Source organism: Prunus mume, linkage group LG2, assembly GCF_029339155.1.
Source record: "Prunus mume cultivar Tortuosa linkage group LG2, ASM2933915v1, whole genome shotgun sequence".
NCBI classification, from domain to species: domain Eukaryota; kingdom Viridiplantae; phylum Streptophyta; class Magnoliopsida; order Rosales; family Rosaceae; genus Prunus; species Prunus mume.
In genome coordinates this window covers 46,574,975-46,596,731 of record NC_142699.1, presented here as the reverse complement: position 1 = coordinate 46,596,731, position 21,757 = coordinate 46,574,975, and the positions used below count along the sequence as shown (strand labels likewise).

Sequence of the window (21,757 nt, the reverse complement as noted above, 5' to 3'; positions counted from 1 at the left end):
TTTTATATTTTTAAATTATAAAACGATGAAAATACCTTATCAATCGTTCTCCACCAATCGCTAATCACATATAATATCCCTATAGACAACGAAATTAATGGTGTCAGTATAAATTTACATTAAAACTTTTACACTAATGACAAAAAAAACATACCCAACGAGCGTAGCAGAGCAGAGCGGTTCAACTCATAAACGAAATGAAATTGACAAGTTTTTTTGGCGAAATCGTTCGAGAAAGAGGGAGAGGCAAGCTGCAATTTTGTTTGTAGTTTGCCTATGCAATGGCTGAAACCGATCACGTAAAGGACGAAGAGTTTTGCTCGACGAACATGTATTTGTAGCGCTAGATAAAAAAGTCATCGCGCAAAAATGTAACAATTTGCGTGACAAAACGAATTCCATCGCCGTGCGAAAATTCGTAGCGCAAATTCATTTTTTTGGCGTGCAAGGTTGTGTCGACATTGAACTTTGCGCGACGATTAGAATATTTTTTGTCCTCAATTATTCGTTGCGGCAAGTCATCCTGTCGTCGTGCAAGATGTTGGAACGTTTTTTAACGCACAAAAAATATTCGTCGTAAAAGAGTAAGCGCGACAAAATAAAATATTAGTCGTAAAAGAGTAAGCGCGCCAATACCATAAACCCGCGTTTTTCTTCCCCTTTTTTTTTTTGGTATGGCGCCACAAACTTTTGTCGCACGAAGCGTTCTCTTGCGACGGTTGTCGTCACGCAAGGTTTTGAAGCAAAAAAAAATGTCCGTGGGTTTTTTCCCTAGCTTTTTGCGACGATAGAGTTTTTTGTCGCTCTAAGTCTTTTTGCGCGACGACATTTTGTCGTTACTCAATTTTGCGCTACGCATGGTATACTTTGTCGCGCAAGGGTGATTCGCGTGACGAATTTGTCTTCGTCGCGCAAATAGTGAAACATAGTAGTGTCCATTGTTCCAATCACAATATGAAAGAACACCAACATATTTGAAACACCAGTCTGAAATGTTTTTCAAGATATCCTGGACATTGAATGCTTTAGCAAATAAGTTTGGGGTGGCGGTCGTTGTGACCAAGCAAGTGGTGGATTTTATTGGGCCAGATGATGGAATCAATGGGGTGAGATTGGGAAACATGGAGTGCTTGCATACATCAGGCAGACTGGTGAGTCTAGCTTTGGGACTGGCTTGGGCACATTGCGTCAATTCAAGGGTGTTCTGGACAAGACATGAGGAATCTGTTAGGGTTAACAGTCGTAATGCTCCTTCCGGAACTATATCCAGTCAAACACATAGGATACTTCACCTTGTATTTGCCCCATGCATCGTCTGAATTTGTTATCACAAAAGAAAGTGTAGTAGGAGTATTACGTTAACTGCATAATAAGGGCATTAGAAGGACTTTAATGTTGGGGATCCATTTTGAGTTACATTCTAGGCCCTTTAATTTCATACATACATAGTCTACATTGCAATAGCAATACCACTACAATAAATGTACAATATAATGCAATCTTAAGGCAATAAAATGACAATACAATAGAGATACTGTCAATATAAATAGGGAATACACCATGATGTATAGCAATGCAACCCAAATTATGCAAATTTAGCTGAATTCACAATCCACATAACACCAAAGCCACCACAAATAAAATTCAAATTAACAGTACCTAACAAACCAACACAAATCATATTGTCTAATATATATTACATAGTGGAAGATTCTTTTTACAGGTGATTTTATTGTGGTCCGTGGAACTGCACTTTCTTTTAGTGGCACCATCTCCTTGCGAGGGAATCCTTAGCTCCTTCCACCTGCTTGGCATGACCTTTGCCATAGGAGGTAGCACAACTCGACTTTGGACATCTTCAGGAATAATCCACATTCCCTGAGGCTATACTAGGTAGATGGTATCTTGAATCGCATCCATCCATGTATTTTGAGTGTAATACCGAGAAGCCTTGGAGTATACATTTAGTTTCAAGAAGTGGCAAACTGCAACTACATGCTTGTAAGGTAGCTGCTCAAGTTGAAATTTCCTACAACTACAACTGTTGTCCATCAAATGTACGAGGTCATCCATATCACCGTCCACAACATTATGCTGTACGTTATTTAGTTTAACGATATTCATCCTTGCAGCATCATCCAACCTAATCCTCAACTTCTTCTCCCCAAAATCGGGGCCCAATGTTGTTGTGCATTTCAAAGTTGTACAAGTAAGCGTTTCCCCTTGGTTGTTCTAGTTTTTGGTTTTTTTTGGTTTTTTTGTTTTATTTTTTTTCAAGTATGAAGTCATCAACCTGATACTAAAAGTGATAACTGGGACGAAGGTACTACATTGCTTGTAGGTGCGCCTCTCCTAGCTTCGGAGGTATCCGAGGTGACAATTCTCTTCATATCCCATTTTGGTCTCAAGAGGTGTTTTGTCAACTGAGCAGCTTCAAAAAATCCAAGTCTACGGGTAGGGACCTTCATTCCACTATTTTACAATTAAGGTCCACACATCATGCAGAGACAGATTCATTAAGGACATTCGAACTTCTTAGCGATCGAATCCATAATAGAGCAGTGAATTGGAGTTCTGTTCTCCCGACAGCTGGTGAATCTACATTTACCAAGTATTACTGGGAATGACTTGAAGATGTGCTAAGTAGAAATACCCAGGTTCTTAAGAGTGCTGGTTTGTATAATGTAGTGCTTGCCTCATTATTTAGCTATGAACGACACACTCCAGTCATCCGAGCCTTTTGCAAGTATTGGAGAAATATCTATTTCCCTTTGGGATCTTCATGAAATCGACAGTCTCCTCATTATAGGTCGATTTTATGATGAGGTTATTCCAACCACTGAGAGTCTCAACAGGAAGGACCACAAAGGCGTGCCTCATATCCCATACATTTGTTGCTACTTGTTCTTAGCATACCATAAAACTTTACCGAGGGGGAGGACAAGTTGGTTCGAGGACCCGTTGGTCAAATGTTCTGAAAGAAAGGTCCCGATTCTGGGATGGAGCCGTATGACACGAGAGTGTCACGTACGGTTTCTTTGAGAAGGGTACGATACCACCACCTATCGGGCCCGACGAGCAGGTGCACGGAGCTGCATCCCTACTCACCTGGTCCATGCACATCGCTCTCTCCAGTTACTAGGGAATCGGCTGTTGAATAAACTCTCCTTCAAGCTCTTGTGTCGATTTGGAACTCTGGGGCAGCTGGAAAAGAAGCGATTCTTTAATCAGAAAAGTGCCAAGTCAGTAGCTTTTCCATCTGAGATGGGCATGATAGTGATAGGGCTTGACCGGTCCTCTTTCTTTAAATAAAAGACTATAAGGGATTCTAAAGGAAAATCTGGAGTGAGAATGATTGCTTGGATAAAGTACTAGTATCGAGGGCCATTCAAGTACAAAAAGCCTTCAAGGAAAACCATACGGAACAAGTCACAAAAGACAGAGACAGTCTCAACTATAGGCAAGTCGTCGTCGCTATCTCAGCCAAAATCTTTTAAGTCTCAAGGTAACGAAACTTTAGTTCGCTATAAACTCATACGTGGTAGAGCACATAGAGTTCATCCAGAAGTTGAAGGTAGTCCTACTACTCCTGCGCCTCAACACCCACCTCCAGTTGATGTTCCTTCAACTCGAGTCCCTAATGATAAAGGAGAAACAAAAAGTGTAGTAGATTCTCAGGAAGATTTTATTCCCCTTGGTCGACGAATTCGCAATTTGAAGCAAGGGCATATAAGCAGCAATGAAGACAGTGAAGTCAACTTTAGGCATAAGAAGACAAGTGTCAGACCTCTCTATTGTGATCTTGACACGGCATACCCACTCAATGACGCATTTTTTTTGTGATGTGCCCGCTATTTCACAACTAGTTCTAATGAACGAGGTATGTATTTTATTTCGCTTTGAGCCTCCCTTTTTATTTTATTATATATAAAAATTAATTAATTATATATATTTTTTAGGGAGAAGTAGTACATCATGTTCCTACTGTGTTTGAGCTTGCGCCATTTAACCATTTGCCAATCGGAGGGGAAAATGATACTTTGCACCCGATAAGTGGTTCAGGTGCAACAACATTTATTAAAGCCGGCTAATCATGCATCAACCTCTGAAATGTCATGTTGGGAACCCAAATTAGGTGTTGCAGACAAAACCCTTTGCAAAGTACTTTCTGTTTTAGGAAACCAAATGAAAAGCATAATCTTGAAGGCTTCATTAGAAAGGCTTCCTTCATTCAAAGATGAGCTTGGCAAGTTGTTGACTACCCTTGACAATGTGAGGGCGGATGTCTCATCTTTAAGAGCTATGATCGATGCACTTATGGTGACCGGTTGACTATTATTCTGCACACTCTACTTACTCCCGAAAGCTGTCTCCTAAGGTTCAAAGTGATCGTTTAGCTGTTGTTGACTCTTCACTTTCTATTGCCTTGGCTCTGCAACGAGCTGAAGAGGTTCATCAGTTTTAAGATTGCGTCAACTAAACAAATCAAACAAATCACTTTCAAAGAGTGATGCACAACTTTCTTATCATCATGGTGAGGTTACCCGCTTGAGAGAGGATAAGATTGCAGTCGAAGGAGCTCATGTATTATCTGCTGCCGATACTGAGACTTTAGATGCATTACGAGTTTCTTTTGAGAGATTGTGTAACGGCTTTAGGGACTTTTCTTGGGAATAGCAAATTTTTTTTGTTGTAAAATTTCTTTGCTTCGTTTATATTTCTCTTCGAACTTGTCAAAGTGTTGACGTTTGCTAGTTAACTTTCATAATGAAATAAAAACATTTTCATATTTCATTATTTCTTTTGAATGGTTCGGATTGATGGGGAAACCCTTTGTTTTTATTTTGATGTGACTGAACTTGGAATTATTTGTCCAAGATGCCTACGTTCCCTCGATGAAAAGGGATCGAGTTATCACGTAGTTAAAAGGGGATTTTTTTTTTGTAAGAAAATGATATGTAATTGATTTGTTATTCTATTCAAGAGGCAGAGACACAAACTTATAGTTACAAAAGCATCCTAATATGGTTCCTACGATCAAGCTAAATCATTCACAAATAAGGAAAGGAATTGTTTACAATATTGACAGAATCAACATTCCATTCTAAGCTCGATCTCCTTCAACACTTCCCCCTCAAGTTGGAGTGTATGTTTATGACACCCAACTTGCTAAGTAGCACTTCAAACTCAGGCTGAGCTTAATGGCTTAGTGAACAAATCGGCTGGCTGATTTGCGTTCGAATATGAGCCGTCCAATCATCCCTTTCTGAATTTTCTCTCAACTGATGACAATCTATCTCTATGTGTTTGGTTCTCTCATGAAACACCGGATTCGATGCTATGTGTATAACCGCCGTGATTATCACAAAACAGGTTATCGGCTACGTGCATCAACTCCTAATCTTTCAAAATATTCTTCAACCATGTGACCCGCAACAAGTGGTAGCCATGGAGCGATACTCGCCTCCGCACTTGAGCACCGTGCTTGCCTAAGTAAATGCAAGATTCTCGTGATTGATCTCCTTGTGTCTTTGCTAACGTGCCCAATCTGCTCGCCCGCAATTGGAGTGACCACAGATGGTAGTAGGATACCTGACCTCGTGTATGCTTAATGTACTTAAGCACTTTATGGGCTGCTTCCAAATGCGGTTGCCGTGGCTTGTCCATGAACTGCCTCAGCATGTGCGGCATAAGTCAGTCCGGTCTAGTTATGGTCAAATATATCAACCTCCCAAGCGGTGGGTGGAACGACCAGCATGGCGGAGCGACGGGAGAGATGTGGGCCAAGATGGGGAAGAGAAGGCGGTCTGGGGAGATCTGCGTATGAGGATGAAGAAGGCAGATCCGTGAGGGCTGCGGTAGGTGGGATGGGTAAAGTGGGGTCAGGTGGGCCGGTGGGTGGAATGGGCCCAGCAGTAAGGGAAGGCAGATGGGCTTGTGAGAGGGAGTCCATGTCAAAGTGTAAAATGGGTCAAGGTGAGGGGAAGAAAGGTTGGGCAAATGGTGATGAGGTGGTGACGCAGCGGATTGGTAAGGAATAAGAAAAGGAAACACATTTTCAAAAAAACACACATCACGAGAAACAAGCACCTTTTGTTGATGAGATCAAAAACGCGATATCCTTTCGACCATAAGGATGTCCTAAAATACACCGAGATGCTCGGGGATCAAATTTCGAACGACTCTGTGCATGGGTAGAAGTAAAACACAAGCAACCAAAAACACAAATGGGAATAAGTAGGAGTTTGGTTAAACAACTTTTCATACGGGGTATTGCCATCGAGAAGAGGAGTGGGTGTTCGATTTATGAGGTATGCGGATGTGAGAATGGCATCCCCCCAAAAACAATTTGGGAGCCCAGGCTGAATGAGCAAGGCACGGGCCATATTTAACAAGTGTCTATGTTTTCTTTCAGCAATCCCATTTTGTTGGGGTGTGTTGATACAACTAGTTTGATGCATGATACCTTTATCAGCATAGAAGCTGCCAAGGTTGAATTCAGGGCCATTGTCACTACGGATGATCTTAATTTTGGAATCAAATTGAGTGGCAATCATATTGATGAAATTAACTAGAAGAGTCCTAGCATCAGACTTGTGTTTCATAAGATAAATCCATGTGCATCTAGTGTAATCATCAACAATGGTAAGAAAATATTTGGCACCTGAAATCGAAGCAACTTTATAACCACCCCATATGTCAATATGAATTAAATCAAAACGAGAATGAGTAGTAATTGAACTTGAAGGAAAAGGAAGTTTTGTTTGTTTAGCCAAAGGGCAAATTGCACACTTGTCAGTATCACAAGAGGTATGTTTCAAATTTGAAAAAGAGAATAATGGGAGAACTCTAGGAGATGGATGGCCAAGGCGTTGGTGCCAAAGGGATGGGCTGGATTTTTGTGCCTGATTGCATGTTTCTGTCTTGCCTCGATCGAGATAGTAGAGGCCCTCCCGTCAATTCAGTCCCAATCATCATCCCGAACGAGGTCCTGTATGATACAAAATTGGTTTAGAAAAATGGTTATGCAAGATGAATTTGCTAACTTGCTAATAGAAATCAGATTCAATTTGAAATACGGGACACACAAAACGTTCTCAAGAATCAATTTGGGGGACAAGACAATCGTAGCCAATGTGGGTCACTTGTGCCACGGACCCATTCGCAATTCTACTGTGTGATTAGTGACCGCCTCGAGGTAGAGAACAGGTTGGAATCATAAATCATATGGTCCGTGCATCCACTGTCTAAAATCCAAGTACTCTGTTGCCATTAGAGTTGAGGAAAAGCTTTACCGAAAGGGCATGGGTTGTGGAATTACCAACATGATTAGCAGAGGAGGACTCCTGTGCAGCTCACTCAATATCTGTTTGCACTCTTCAGCAGTAAATGGGAATTGCATCTCCTTCCTCTCTCACACACGTTGCTACTTGGTTCCTTTGGAAATCATCGCACCAAACTCCGCCCACCACGCCGCTTCCTTCTTCTTGCGGTACAATAATCAGGGTGTGTGACTCTTCCATCCGCAAAACGTGCATTTTAGGTGTGCACGGCAATTTTGGCAGTGTGGTTTGTTTTGTTGCACTTGGTGCACTTCAACTCACCCTTTCTCCTTCGGATTCACGGCTAGAATTCTTCACGGCAAACACGGCCGCATCCGCCAGCTCGAGCTTTACCCGCTGTCTCCGATTGCTTCTCATGCCGCATAACTAGGGAGAATCGCCTTGTTCACTGTGGGTAAGGGATCTTGCAAAGTGTTGCTCTGAACACTTGTATATGAGTCTTGAGACCCATGAGGAACTTCATGGTCTTCGCGTGTCCAAATATGCAGCCATTTCTTTGAGAGATCAACAAGTGCAGATTGGGAATGTGCACAAAGCGTCATGTTCATCCCATAGTCCCTTCAATTTCGTGAAGTAAGATCCCACGAACATACTTCCGCATTGGCACTACATGAATCGCTCTATATTGAACAGCTTGAACCACGTTCACATGTGAGAATCTTCCTGCGATTCCTGCCCATCGCCTAGCATTCTTGCATTTAATCACTGGCTACTGGCGATGTCTTTTGACATCGACCCTAGCAGCCAAGTTTGGACCAAAGTATTGCAACGATTCCACTGCTGCCATTCACTTGGATCCTTCCTATTCGGCTCTTTGATCGAACCGTCTATGAGTCCGACTTTGTTCTTGACCATTAAGGCCATAGTCATGGATTGTTTCCATGTGCTGTAATTATCTTCGACCAAGGGCTGCGGCACAAGAATAGCACCGGGTTGGTCTGAATAATGAAGGTATAGTTGGTGATTGGGATTATCCCACTTGGTTTCCGAAGCCGTGCCTGATGGTTTGCTTTACATGCCATGGAGGTCGGCTAGGGTTTTGTTGTGTTTTTGGTTATTGCCCAGATCAATGCTCTGATAACATGTAAGAAAATGATATGTAATTGATTTGTTATTCTATTCAAGAGGCAGAGCCACAAACTTATAGTTACAAAAGCATCCTAATGTGGTTCCTACGATCAAGCTAAATCATTCACAAATAAGGAAAGGAATTGTTTACAATATTGACAGAATCAACATTCCATTCTAAGCTCGATCTCCTTCAACATTTTTTTTGTCCTAACTCTTGCTTGAGCCACCCTTTCGGGTTTTCAACTCAATGGAATTTCTTATGCTCTAACTTTTGCTTGGATTGCCCTTTCGAGTTTTCAATCCAACGAGCCACTTTTTTTTTTCTTTGTGCACGAGTTAGGCTCATGCCGGCCAGGAGCTGGTAGTCATTTCATACATAGTATCATTTCAAGAACTTTCCATTGATAGGGCCGACTCTTAAACTGTCCTTAGCTACGATCTTGTAAGCACCGCTTGTGTATACTTCTTGTACTACGTAGGGCCCATCCCATTTTGCAAGTAAACTTGCTTCTAATTTTGTGTGTTGTGATCCTAGGTCTACGTAATGCGAGAATGAGACTCCTACCTCAAAAGATCTGGGTAGACTTTCTTATTAAAAGCATTGGCCGAGGCTTGACAACACTCTACGCTGTTGCGCTTGAGCCCTTTTCGCCTAATGCTTCTAACTCTTGGAGATGAAACTTTGCATTCTCTTCATTAGTTAATCCTTCTTGTATGGCCATCTTTAATGATGGAATTTGACTTTCTAGAGGCAAGACTGCCAACGCTTATATGCAAGCGAGCATCTTGTATGCCCTTTAGTAGGTGTCCGCTAGGTCATCCAATAAGCCCATAATGCTTCATTTATCCTTTCATGCCAATCTTTCTTGGTTCTCCGACACTTTCTTCAACGTTGCAAAGAATTTTGTTGAATGCATACCGCAAATGTTGGTCGGGCGTTGAACATGAAGAGTTATGCTGTTGCTTGAAACCGAATGGCTTTCCATTATCTGTGATGATGTAACGTGGCTGCATACCGATGAATGATATTTATTTTGATAAAGCTCACTACGTTTTCTTTCTTCACTTCCTTTAGATGTACAACTTTTACCCATTTTGAAAAATACTATGTGGTTACGAGGATGTAAGAATGACTGTCGAAAGATTTGGGTGCTATTGGTCCCACCCCATCAAGACCCCATGCATCAAATGGCCATGAAGTAATTGTAGGACGTAGAGGCTTCGACGGCTGGTGTATAAAGTTGGCATGGAATTGACATGTAATCCTTGACTATAGTCGGCCAATAGTAGCTCATCCTCTTTATTTGGAAATGTAGCTTTGGTCCTGTTTGGGGGTGGTGGAAACCCACCTAATCCGTGCTGCAGGATATTGATTGGCACGAGGAGAATACGGTCGGGCTGAAATCTCTAAAATCGCAGCTGGGTTTTGTTCGAAGGGGCTGGAAGCTGGGTTATGCGGCCAAGGTTTTTCGGGCATGACCCAAAAGTTGGGCATACAAATGCGCCTCACAACTCGAATGGAGTTAAATAAGCCGGGTGTGATAAATAGCGCCGGTGTGATGAATAGCGGCCGGGTGTGATGAATATGCGGCCGAGAGTGATGAATAGGCAGGTGGACGTGTGACCGAGAAGAAGAATTGCGGCTGGGCTAGTGCATATGGATTGTTCGCTAGGCACGCCAGGATTGAAGTTCGTGGCAGTCGCGACTGGAAGTTCGTGATCGGGCAGAATGGAGTTCGTAGCGGGCAGAACGGTTCGTGAGCGGGCAGAATTGAAGTTCGAGGCAGTGATTGAAGTTCGTGAGCGGGCAGAAGTTGTTGAGCGCAGAATGGAAGTTCGTAGCAGCAGCAATTAAAGTTCGCGTCGGGCAGAAGATGCGGCGGGTGTGATGAATATGCGGCCGGATGAATATGCGGCTGGGCATAAAGGGGATGAATGCGGCTGCCAACTTATTGACCTAATATATATATATTAATATTGTATATCACAATGGATGGCTTCACTTTATGAGCCCATCCGCATGGGCCAGGCATTTCAACCAAGCTGTCTTGATTCATTCTCCCATATATGCATATATTGATTTTCGGAGGATAATGTACGCGTGACGGAGGGCCTCACAAGGAAAGAAATCAAGGGAGTTTTTATAGTAACTCCGAGTGTTCCAAAACAAGGAAGAATCAAGCCTGTCAGAATATCAACGCAATCTCACGGATTTAGGAGGGCTTCGAAGGAAAGATTTTAAAGAAGAGTTGACATTTGGCCATTCAATGGCTAGCCCATGGGCTGACGAGTGCCCTATATAAACCTTGCTCCATGAAGACATCGACACACAACATCGACAAACAAACCTATCTTTCGTCTCGCACTTTTCTTTCCTAGACTTAGGATTTTATTTTTCAAGCACCTAGTGTAGTGAGTTCTTCGTTTTGCTAGTGTAAGTTTATATTTTCCTTGTCATTTAAATTCTTGTTTCAGCTTATATTTCTTGTCGTTTCAATTCAAGTTTATTTCAATTCCTTTACATTTAATTGTTATCGCACTTCGATTAAATTTAACTTCAAGTTTATTTCCTTTTCGTTCTTATCGTTCTTATCGCTTTTATTTTATTCTTACTTTATCTGTCACTTTGATTTATTTTATTGCATTTCAATTTTGTCTTTACGCTTATACGCATATTTAGTTTAATTGCATTATTTTTACATAAACCATAAAAATCACAAAAACATCCGTACGAAACCTAACCATTCTCAGAAAGTGAAAGAATCTAGGCCAAGAAGAGGTTCCTTGCTTGGTCGATCAATCGTTTGCTCAGAAGTTAGAAGCGCAACACATCCATCTATTCTCATTCCATTCAAGCCCAATTTCGGGCCTTGGTGGTGGCACGCCCAGATCCAAAAGAAGAAGGACCAAAAGTTCCTTCCGTCGGCCGCCCCGGCCGAAAAGAGGGTAACATAATTTGGCACGCCCAGTGGGACCACTAGGTTTTGTATGGTCGTAAACACTAGGAGGAATCCTAGAAGATCAAGAATTTGAAGAGTCTAGATTTCGCTAATCGAGACAAGCATGGCTGGTTCACTCCCTTTGAATACTTAGCCACAAAATGTTCCGCCACTAAGAGCAAATGGCCCCGCCAAACACGGGCTACCATCACGAGTGGTTGAGGATATTACTGGTCGCCGGGACCAGATTGAGGCCAATCCGCCACTTCATTGAACTCCAACAACTCATGCGTATCATGGAGACAATGGCCCAAACGATGGCCACTCAAAGTGCTCAGATCAACGAGAGATTTGATCGATGGTTAGGCCAGCAAAATGGCCAAATGGAAACCAAGGGCGCTTATTGGAGCACCGGTGTTGGGCCACAAGTGAGGCCCAACCAAATGGTTTAGTAATCTGCTAACTTAATCCACGGGGCAACCAAGCCCTGGTTAATATTCCACCGATGGGCAACAACCCATATGCGGCGGTCAACCAATTTCAAGTGTTCCCGCCATATAATCAATTCCGCCACAAACTCACCAAGCGGTGAGCCAATTTCACTGGGCCTCATATCAACCAATCTGAGTTGGTGGTTGGAATAACCCTACGGGGAATGCTAATAACCCATTGCTAGGAATCAAACAATCGAGGTCGGTCGAACAAATGATTCAAGATATGGTGCCCCATGCTAGAGGATTGGTAGGCCCAACAAGGCCATATCCGAGCATTTTGATCAAGAGGAATTTCGAGGGGCTTCAAGGTCTTGATTTCAATATTTTGGAGATGGGCTCCAATGATCCTGAGCACATGGCGATTCACGGTGGCAAATTAGAAGATTCACCGTTTCATCTTTTGTCAACGCAACGAGTACAAGGTTGGCTAAGGAATCGCCATTTGGTTATCTTTTCTTGGCACATATTCCAAAGATCATGAAGTCAAACTTTTCAAGTAACTGTGTGGCCATTTGGTGATATGGAATTAAATCATCCTTCCTAACCTCGTAATGGGTCAATAGCTAGTTGATTACTAATATGGAGTCACCATACACTTCTAAGCTTGATATCTTCATCTCCACGGCCATTTGGAAGCCCATGATCAAAGCTTGGTATTCTGCAACATTGTTTGAGCAAAGTTCTCTTAAGAAGAATGAATAGGGTAGTATGTGTCTCTTGGGTGATACAAAGACAACGTCATCCCCTGTCCCGTCTATACGAGCCGATCAATCAAAGAACATCATCTAAGTAGGAGAAATGTCAGTGAAGAAGACTTGTTCATCGGGTAAGTCAACTGAAATTTTCCAGTCTGCTGGAATTAGATGATCGGCTAGGAAGTTTGCAACAGTTTGACCCTTCAACGCCTTTGCTGGAGTGTAGATAATTTCATATTGATGGAAAAGTAATGCCCACTTGGCCAAACACCCGTCACAAGACCGGTTTTGACATAACGACCTCACCGGGTCAGCTTGTGCAATTAGATGAATCTGTGAATGCTTGCATGTAGTGCCTTAACTTTGAATAACAAAAATAAGTGCAAGACACATCTTTTCTATAGGCGTGTAGTTTGGTTCGGGATCAGTAAGAGTTCAGCTTAGATAGTAGAGTGCTTACTCTTTATGTGACTTCATTCTCTTGCGCCTAAAAGGGCTCCGGCATTGATCTCTCTTGCCGCAATGTACAATATGACTAGTCCGCTCCTGAATAGGAGCTCCTAACAGTTGATGAACTCGATAAATACTTCTTTATGCTCTCAAAGGCATTGTGACAAGTCTCATCCCAAACGAATGAGACATCCTCTTTCATAAGACGACTGAATAGTTGATACCGCCCTACTAAGTTTGAGATGAATCGCCGAATAAAAGTGAGACGTCCTTGTAAACTTTTCAACTCACGTAAATTTCTTGGCTCAGGCATATATCAGATGGCTTCAATCTTAGACTGATCCACTTCAATTCCTCGATGCTTAATAATAAGAAATTTACCTTCAATGACGCCGAAAGCACACTTCAAAGGGTTCATCTTGAGTTCCGCAATATGTTGAACACCATTCTCAAGTCTTTTAAGTGATCTTCTCTTCTTTGTGACTTAATCACCAGGTCATCAACATAGCATTTGACATTCTTGTGAAACATGTCACCAAAGATCTTTTGCATTGCATGTTGATAGGTTGCACCTGCATTCTTTAGGCCAAATGGTATCACCTTGTAACAGTAAATTCCTTTCGGAGTGTGGAAAGCTATGAGCTCTTCATCCTTTGGAGACATTCTTATTTGATTGTATCCAGATGAACCATCCATGAAAGATAAAGGTTCATGACCTGTGGTTGCATCTACCATAAGCTCAATTATGGGCAATGGAAAGTCATCATTCGGGCAAGCCTCATTTAAGTCTCGAAAGTCAATACAAATACGAATTTGTCCAGTAATCTTCTTCTTCACTAGAACAATGTTCGCGATCCACATTAGATATTTCACCTCCTTAATAAATCTGGCGACAATCAACTTGTCGACGCTGAGTTTGTTTGATTGGGCGCGCCTTCCAGGCTTGACTGCAAGGTGATGGAAAACAACTTTTGGATTGAGGCCATCTCCTTATATGTCCAAGCAAAGACATCTTTATACTCAAGTAAGAGTTGATGATATGATTCTCTTCACTAGGGTTCAAAAGTGCACTAACGAAGATAGGTCTTGGGTCTTCATTTGTACCTAAGTTGAGTTCTTTTAATTCATCTACAGTCGCTTGTTCCCCATCTTCTAGTGTGGCAGGGGCATTATGAACCTCATCCTCGAAAGGTTCCTTTTCATCGAGCTCGTTAATTGTAACGTGATGAATGGGGCAGTTAGGACCTCTGTTTCTTCATCATCACTTTTGTTTTGCTAACTCAAAGTTTTCTGAGTATGTATGATTGTTCATCGTTTTACTTTGAGTTGGTCATCTAAATTACCTCTAATGTTGAGTGATGTTTCATACGTGATGGGATTAAGCTCAGAATTTCATTTTCTTCTATCGAATCAAAGCATGAACTCTACTTTTCAACTCTTGTTGGTTTTTCTCTTCAGATGGCTTGCTTGGAACTCCGAGTTTTTCTAGCGTCGATCCGTGTGGAACTGATCAAATTGCCTTTTGACTATTATATCCAGATATCCTTTTGAACACAGAGGGTCGTGATGTTGATTCTTTGATGCGGCTAAAAACTAAGGTCCGTTGGGTAGGCTTGGCTAAACGGTCAAACACTGAGGCTTTCTTCGTAGCCTTTAATTCTTCTTCCTCTTCGACCACTTCGATACTAATGTGTTGAGCGTTTGCCTTCTTTTCATTCCTTCTATCGGAGATCTTAACAGGTGCAATATGAGTAAAACCAAGGCCTGCTCTAGTTGAGTTGATTAAGTAACCTTGCTTCTTCAACTGCTTTTGGGTTTCATTCAGGTCATGGGTCCTTTATCCAGTGATTTATGGATTAAGCTCTCCCAGCAAAGTCATAACCTGCCTTTGACATGAGCTTATAGGCATTAGGATCAAAACCTTCTTTAGTTCTTTTGACAAGAAGAGATTCGTGTCTTGTTGCATCTTATGATGGTCTGATGAACCTTGGTATAGAAGATTTCGAAACGTCTGAATTGTGCTCAACTTGGGCAAAGGCATGGTTGTCTACTCCTTCAAAAACTTCATGTCACTTTCCCCTAACTTCCTTGGTTTTACTTCTTTTCCAAATGGGGATTGTCCTTCCTTTCGTCAATATGATGAAACATAATGAAGAATAGGAATGGACACCTTCTGTGAATCTATCGGTGATAATCCCATTTGTCCAAATGAAGTGCTTTTTCATTTCTTATCTTCTGTGAATCTATCTTCAATGAAAGGCCCTTTGAATGCTCATCTGTTCTTGGTATGGCCTTGCCTGTCCGAGTGAACCTCAACTGGACTAACTTCAGATGCCATGTCTTCATCCATGTAAAACTTGGCGTCGGCAAAATAAGACTTGACTTCATTAAATGGTTTGACGTCACCCAAGATTTTCTTCACTCCACCTCTGTAAAATTTGAGACACTGATATAAGGTCGAAGGCACTATTTCATTTTCATGTACCTATGGCCTTCCTAAGAGAATATTGTAGGAAGTCTTGGCATCAATCACGTGAAATAAGGTGTTTGACTTTAAACCACCTATCACGAGCTCAATTCTGATCATGCCCATTGCTCTTGGCCCTCCTTGGTTGACGCCTTGAATCATGAGATGACTTCGAGACAATTCGTCCCATGGTAATGACTAACTTCATCATTGTAGACTTAAGCATGATGTTTACTGCCGAACCTCCATCCACGAGCATGCGACTAAGTTTTTGTTCTCTCACATACCCTGAATATTAGAGTGCGATGGTGAATCCTCTGCCTGAGCTAAGAACTTTTGCTCTTCATGAGTTTCAAATTTTCATTCCGAGGCATCTTCGTTATCCACTTGATAGCAAGTCGTCATATGAACTGTCTCCATTGGCCCTCTTACGAAGAACACTTTGGGAAAGTATTCTCCTAGCATAATTAGAGTCCATGGCCCTTGGATTAGTGCTCCACTTTCTTAGTCAGAGTCTCTCCTCACCATAATTCTAGTTTTGCTCTTAGAGTGCCAAAAGCTAGCCTTTCTTCTCGCCTCCTTCTTTGATTAAGCATTTTGTTGTTCAGGAATGTGCTTCAGTACGAGACTTCCACCGAGTAACAAGCGTCCATCCTTCATTCTCATCGAAAGGTGAGTCACCAATGAAGCCATCATCACCTCGTTTGTTTGGTTCGCCAGCCACTTCTTTGGTACACAAATCAGTTACCTTGTGTATGCCTCTTGTTGATTGAAACTCCGATCTTTGCGACAATGCAGGCAACGACACCGAGTTCAAGGATCCAAACACAATTGAGGCAACGTTCACATCTGCAATTTCGTCAACGTCCAACTCAATCCTTCCTTGCCTAGCTAAGTTCATAATTAGCTCCTTCAACACGAAACACTTCTCTACTGGATGGTGATGATTTAGTGGTACTTGCAAAACTTAGGTCTTTAACCCTGTCCTCCGGGTGCTTACATTCGCAATTCGATCACCTTTTTTTCAAGCAAGTCCTCAAGCACACCTGTGACATCGGAGTTAGGGAAAGGGTACATTTTTTCCTACAACTCTTTCAAGATGCGTTGACGTCTATCCACCTCTCGGGATGGCTCCATCCTTTTGACTTCTCTCTTCTTATCTCGGGTGGAGATTTTGACCAAGACACTGTTGATTGTCATTGCTTCCTTGGTAGGCTTTTTGATAGGCTTATCTGTCTTTTGTCCAAAAACTCTCATTTTTATGCTCCATGACAGGCTCATGCTTTCCTCCGTGGCTAGCTATACTTAACTCCATATCATGGGCATGAGTGGCTAGCTCCTCAAACGTGCAGGCTTTAATCCCATGTAGAATGTAAGTAACCCCCAATGCATCCCTTGAATGCACATCTCAAATGCCGATATCTCCAAAAGCCTATCCTTGCAATCTAAGCTTAACGAGCGCCACCGATTGATGTAATCGACGACAGGTTCATCTTTCCATTGCTTGGTATTTGTGAGTTCCATCATACTCACGGTGCAACGAGTGCTATAAAATCTATTCAAAAATTCTCTCTCCATTTGATCCCAACTATCGAGGGACTCGGACTCTAAGTCTACATACCAATCAAATGCATTTCCTTTCAAGGAACGAACAAATTGTTTCACCAAGTGGTCACCCTCCATCCCAGCATTGTTGTATGTTTCGACAAAGTGTGCAACGTGTTGTTTTGGGTTGCCTTTTCCATCGAATTGTTGGAATTTGGGAGGTTGATATCCTGTCGAGGTTGTCTATCCTCCTAGTATATGGCTTGGAATATATGAGCGTGTCTCGAGAAGGTGGTCCGTATTGAACTCTGATGGTGTTAACGATCATGCCTTGCAGTTGTTGGACCGATAAAGAACCTATCGAGGCGGCATCACCTTCTTCGTGCAACTTCTCACCCGACTCTATTTCATGACCCAATCCTTTCTCGCTAATTTAGCTTAATAATGTGGTCCTTTCTTGTGTACTTCTTGACCAAGCTCCTTATCCTGATGTGCCTCCAACTTGTTAATGAGAGAAGTAATCTGCGTATCTTTCTCTTCAACCATTTTCGCTTCTGTGGATCGCTTCGCTCATATGAGCCAGTTGTTCTTCAATAGACTTTGCTCCTGTCACCATGAGTTGCATGGCCATAGAACAAGACTCACATATGGACGCCGAGGGTTTCGAGGCAATCTTCTTCTATTGGTCGCCATACGGGGATCCATGGTACGAGCCTCGCTCAGTCAGATCTGAAATAGGTGAGAGTGAACGTTCTCTTGAATTTTTGAGCCAAAAACTCCTTTCTTCATTCCGAGAGTTTTTCTCATCCGCTCAGGAGGTATTCTTCATTGCCCCCAAGAAGGCTAGATTGATAACCGGTTCACGCCTTCGGTTCACATCCTTCACCTTGGCTTGAGTCGGTGTGGAAGTGACATGTTGAGTTGCATATATCGCCTTGGCCTTGCTCAGAGTGACGACCCCAGCAGAGTCTCAGCTTGAGAAGGAGGCACTCACGCTTTTGCCTCTCATTGCAGGAACGGTTTGAATCTTCTTAGAAGCCATTGTTTTGGTGTCTTGATTGATTTCGAAACTGGAAAAAGAGATGAGAGGCAGAGAAAGGTCCCACTGGGCATGCCAAATTTGTAAACACGAATTTCCTGCGACAATTGAGACAAGAACACATGTACAAAATAATATTTGTATTAATAAAATTTAGGGTTACAACCTCTGTATTAAATCATCTGATTCGATCTCCAAAGGATTTAAAGAAAATTTGTGTTTTATACAAGGGTAGTAGAGACTTGATCTTGATCAAACAAGTAGCACAAGGCTTGTTTGGTGTTTGGATTTTTCTAAGGTGGAGGAACTGGCATGTATTTGTTGTGCTTGGTGGCTCTTCTGAAGTGAGGTGAAGAATGCAAAGAGTTTTCTGTTTCTTCTGAATGCTTGTTTCGTCTAAGCTCCTTTCTTTCGTCTTGAGGCCTCTTATTTATAGGCTCCTGCAGGATGCTTGACCTAAATAAGTTTCCCTCTTTAAGACCTTGTTTTGTGGGATTTTGATTTGATTTAAAATCAATTCCAATATTTTGGCAATTTAACCAAATTATCTTCAATTGATTGACTTGATTAATATTTGATTTAAACCAAAGTCAATCACAAAAGATTCTTTCTTTTAATTTTATCTTCACTTTGAACCGTTTGATGCACTCCGTCAGATGTCGACACGTGTCACTTTGACAACTAATTCGATTTTGATGAGTCATACGCCACATGGGCGAATTATGGGGCCCACAATTCAATCCACTGAGCCCTAATTATTTTATTATCTAATGGAATTTATTCCACCAAAATTCCTTCATCTACAATGAGATTGAACAATGATGAAAGCAGTATTAGGAGCAGCAACAGATTAGTCGTCCTTGGTCATCACAAGAAACTAAGGGTTTCAAGAAGAATGAAGATGGGAGGTGATGTGGAGCGGCTATGTTTAGAGCCAAGGAGGCGAATCGTCTGGGAGATATGGCGGTGGCTTCTTCGAGTCGATGCTGCCAAATTCGACAATGGCGGGTTCTGCATGGCAGCCGACACTTGAGAATTTGCTTGATGGTTTTTTCTTTTTTTTTGAACCTGGGCTTGGTGCCAAGAAGAAGAATGTTATTTGGTTTTGTTGTAAAATCAAAGGTTATGGATGCCCACCATAAGTCTATTTTAATTCCTCCATTATACCTATCATTATAGGGTTGTAACCTATGCACTAAATACCATATTTATCATTGGTTATTATGTTTTGTAACATACCACTTAAGGGTGGTAAATGGTGATGTATTTCCTATGCCTATAAATAGTAGGCACTAAAGATGAATAAGACACTTGAGCATTGAGCTATTGAGAACTACTCTTACCTTTCATATACTTTCTCTATTCAGTTTTATAACACGTTATCAGATGACTCTATTACCAGTTAAGGATCTTGGCTTGGACTTGGTATAATTTTCTTACCTAATTTCTTATTTTATTTCGAATGATGCTATAATTTTATTTTTGTTTCACTAACCAAGTTTCTTTGAGACATAGTCCCACACATGTTGATTAACTATAATACAGAAGGATGCTATGACTCGAAGTTTGGTTCTACCATGTTCTCAGTTTTCTTTACTAACCAATTGTGCAGGGTCTTCATTTGTTTATTTAATATACACTATAACATGCATATGATTTTATATATTATAATATATAAATAATCGGTTGCATTTCATAAAGATGAATTTTATTTAGAACCCGAAGTTCACATCCTAATGATTTAAACCTGAAGTTTTAAATCAAAGAAATCCAATAAATCTAGAACCTAAAGTTCTAAGTTATATAATTATTTTAGAGCCTAAAGCCCTAAATGTATAGAACTCAAACCTATAGCTTTGAGTGACTAATTATGCATATGTTCATTTATTTAATATTTTTTAATAATATGATAATTTTTATTATTACTAAGGCATATTTTAATTTTTCATGTTTACAATTAATTAATCCTGAAATATTTGATTTTTATTTTTAGACATATTCAACAATGTCAAATCTCACGAAGCTTGAGTTTGTTGCACTTGACATTTCTGGCAAGAACTATTTGACATGGATCCTTGATGCTGAAATTCATTTGAATGAAAAGGATCTTGGAAATACCATCAAGGAAGGAAATGAAGCATCCCTACAGGATCACTCGAAAGCTATGATTTTCCTCCGCCATCACCTTCATGAAGGATTGAAATCTGAATACCTTGGGGTGAAGGATCCTACTATCCTATGGAAAAATTTGGAAGAAAGGTATGTCCATTAGAAGAGTATAATACTTCCAAAGGCTTGTTATGATTGGATGCACCTGCGCTTGCAGGATTTCAAAACAGTGAATGAGTATAACTCAACAATGCTCAAAATTGTCTCTCAATGGAGGTTGTGTGGAGACACAGTCACTAATGAAGATATGTTGGAGAAAACATTCACAACTTTCCATGCATCAACCATGCTCCTACAGCAGCAATACCGAGAAAGGGGATTTACAAAGTATTCCCAACTGATTTCATGTCTCCTTGTTGCTGAACAAAACAATGAGCTTTTGATGAAAAACCATCATTCCCACTCGACTGGCTCAAAATCATTTCCTGAAGCAAATGCAAGCAATCATGACCGTGGTCGTGGTTGTAATTATGGTCGTGCTCGTGGTCATGGTCGTGGTCATTATAATTCTCGAAACCGAGGTGGTCAGAATCATGCCTCAAATAAGAAAAATACACCATACCACCAGAAGTGGAATAACAATGAAGAAAAACAAGGAAAAGGGAAAGGTGTGCAGATTAATTCTAAAAAGAAAAGTGATGAGGCTTGTTATAGGTGTGGCATGAAAGGACATTAGTCTTGTACCTGCCGTACGGTGAAACACCTAGTTAATCTTTATCAAGCATCAATTAAGGGAAAGGGAAAAGAGAAAGAAACAAACTTCATCGATTTCAGCAACATTTTTTATGATTTCACTGAGCCAATGGATATCACCCATTTGGATGTGTCAGATTTCCTTGCGGAACCAAGTGGCACATTTGACCATTCATACGGTGATGGAAGTACCAACGTTGGTGATGAAAATATGAATGATGGTGATGATAATGCCTGTGATGGAAACCCCAATATTGACTAGTTTTATGTTGCTCTGTTATGTTGCTTTATTTCAATTCAATAAAAGGATATGAACTTATGATTTAAGTTTCAGTTTTTCATTTGTAATGCTTTCAATTCAATAAAAGGATCTATGATCTCATTATTTTATTTTATTTTATTTTATTTTGTTATTATTATATTCATAAACTTATTATATGTATTTTTCTTTAAATGAAGAAGCATGGAAAATGTCAATACTTTGAGCAATTCCAAGATGCAGGATGGAGATGTATGTTTGGTGGACAGTGTAACAACACATACAATCCTTCAGGATAAGAAATATTTTTCCAACTTAAAGCTAGCAAAAGCCAATGTGCATACAATTTCAGGTAGTGCAAAGCTAATCGAAGGCTCTGGAAGAGCAAATATAATATTACCTGGAGGAACACACATTCATATCAAAGAGGCTTTATATTCTGTCAGATCCAGAAGAAATCTGATTAGTTTTAAGGATATACGTCTTAATGGGTTTCATATTGAAACTACAAATGAGGGGAATATAGAATATCTGCTTATTACTTCTATTGTTTCATGCCAGAAGCATGTAGTAGAAAAACTTCCAGTCATCTG

General features: G+C 41.0%; 4 pseudogenes; 1 reads left to right on the top strand and 3 right to left on the bottom strand.

The window, feature by feature from the left end:
* Nucleotides 1–7,247: 7,247 nt before the first annotated feature.
* On the bottom strand, nucleotides 7,248–9,400 carry LOC148920557 (uncharacterized; annotated as a pseudogene).
* Nucleotides 9,401–13,308: 3,908 nt separating this feature from the next.
* LOC148920556 (uncharacterized) lies at nucleotides 13,309–16,360 on the bottom strand (annotated as a pseudogene).
* Nucleotides 16,361–16,687: 327 nt separating this feature from the next.
* LOC148920555 (uncharacterized) lies at nucleotides 16,688–17,629 on the bottom strand (annotated as a pseudogene).
* A 2,419-nt stretch (nucleotides 17,630–20,048) lies between these two features.
* On the top strand, nucleotides 20,049–21,167 carry LOC148920554 (uncharacterized; annotated as a pseudogene).
* The last annotated feature ends 590 nt before the right edge of the window (nucleotides 21,168–21,757 follow it).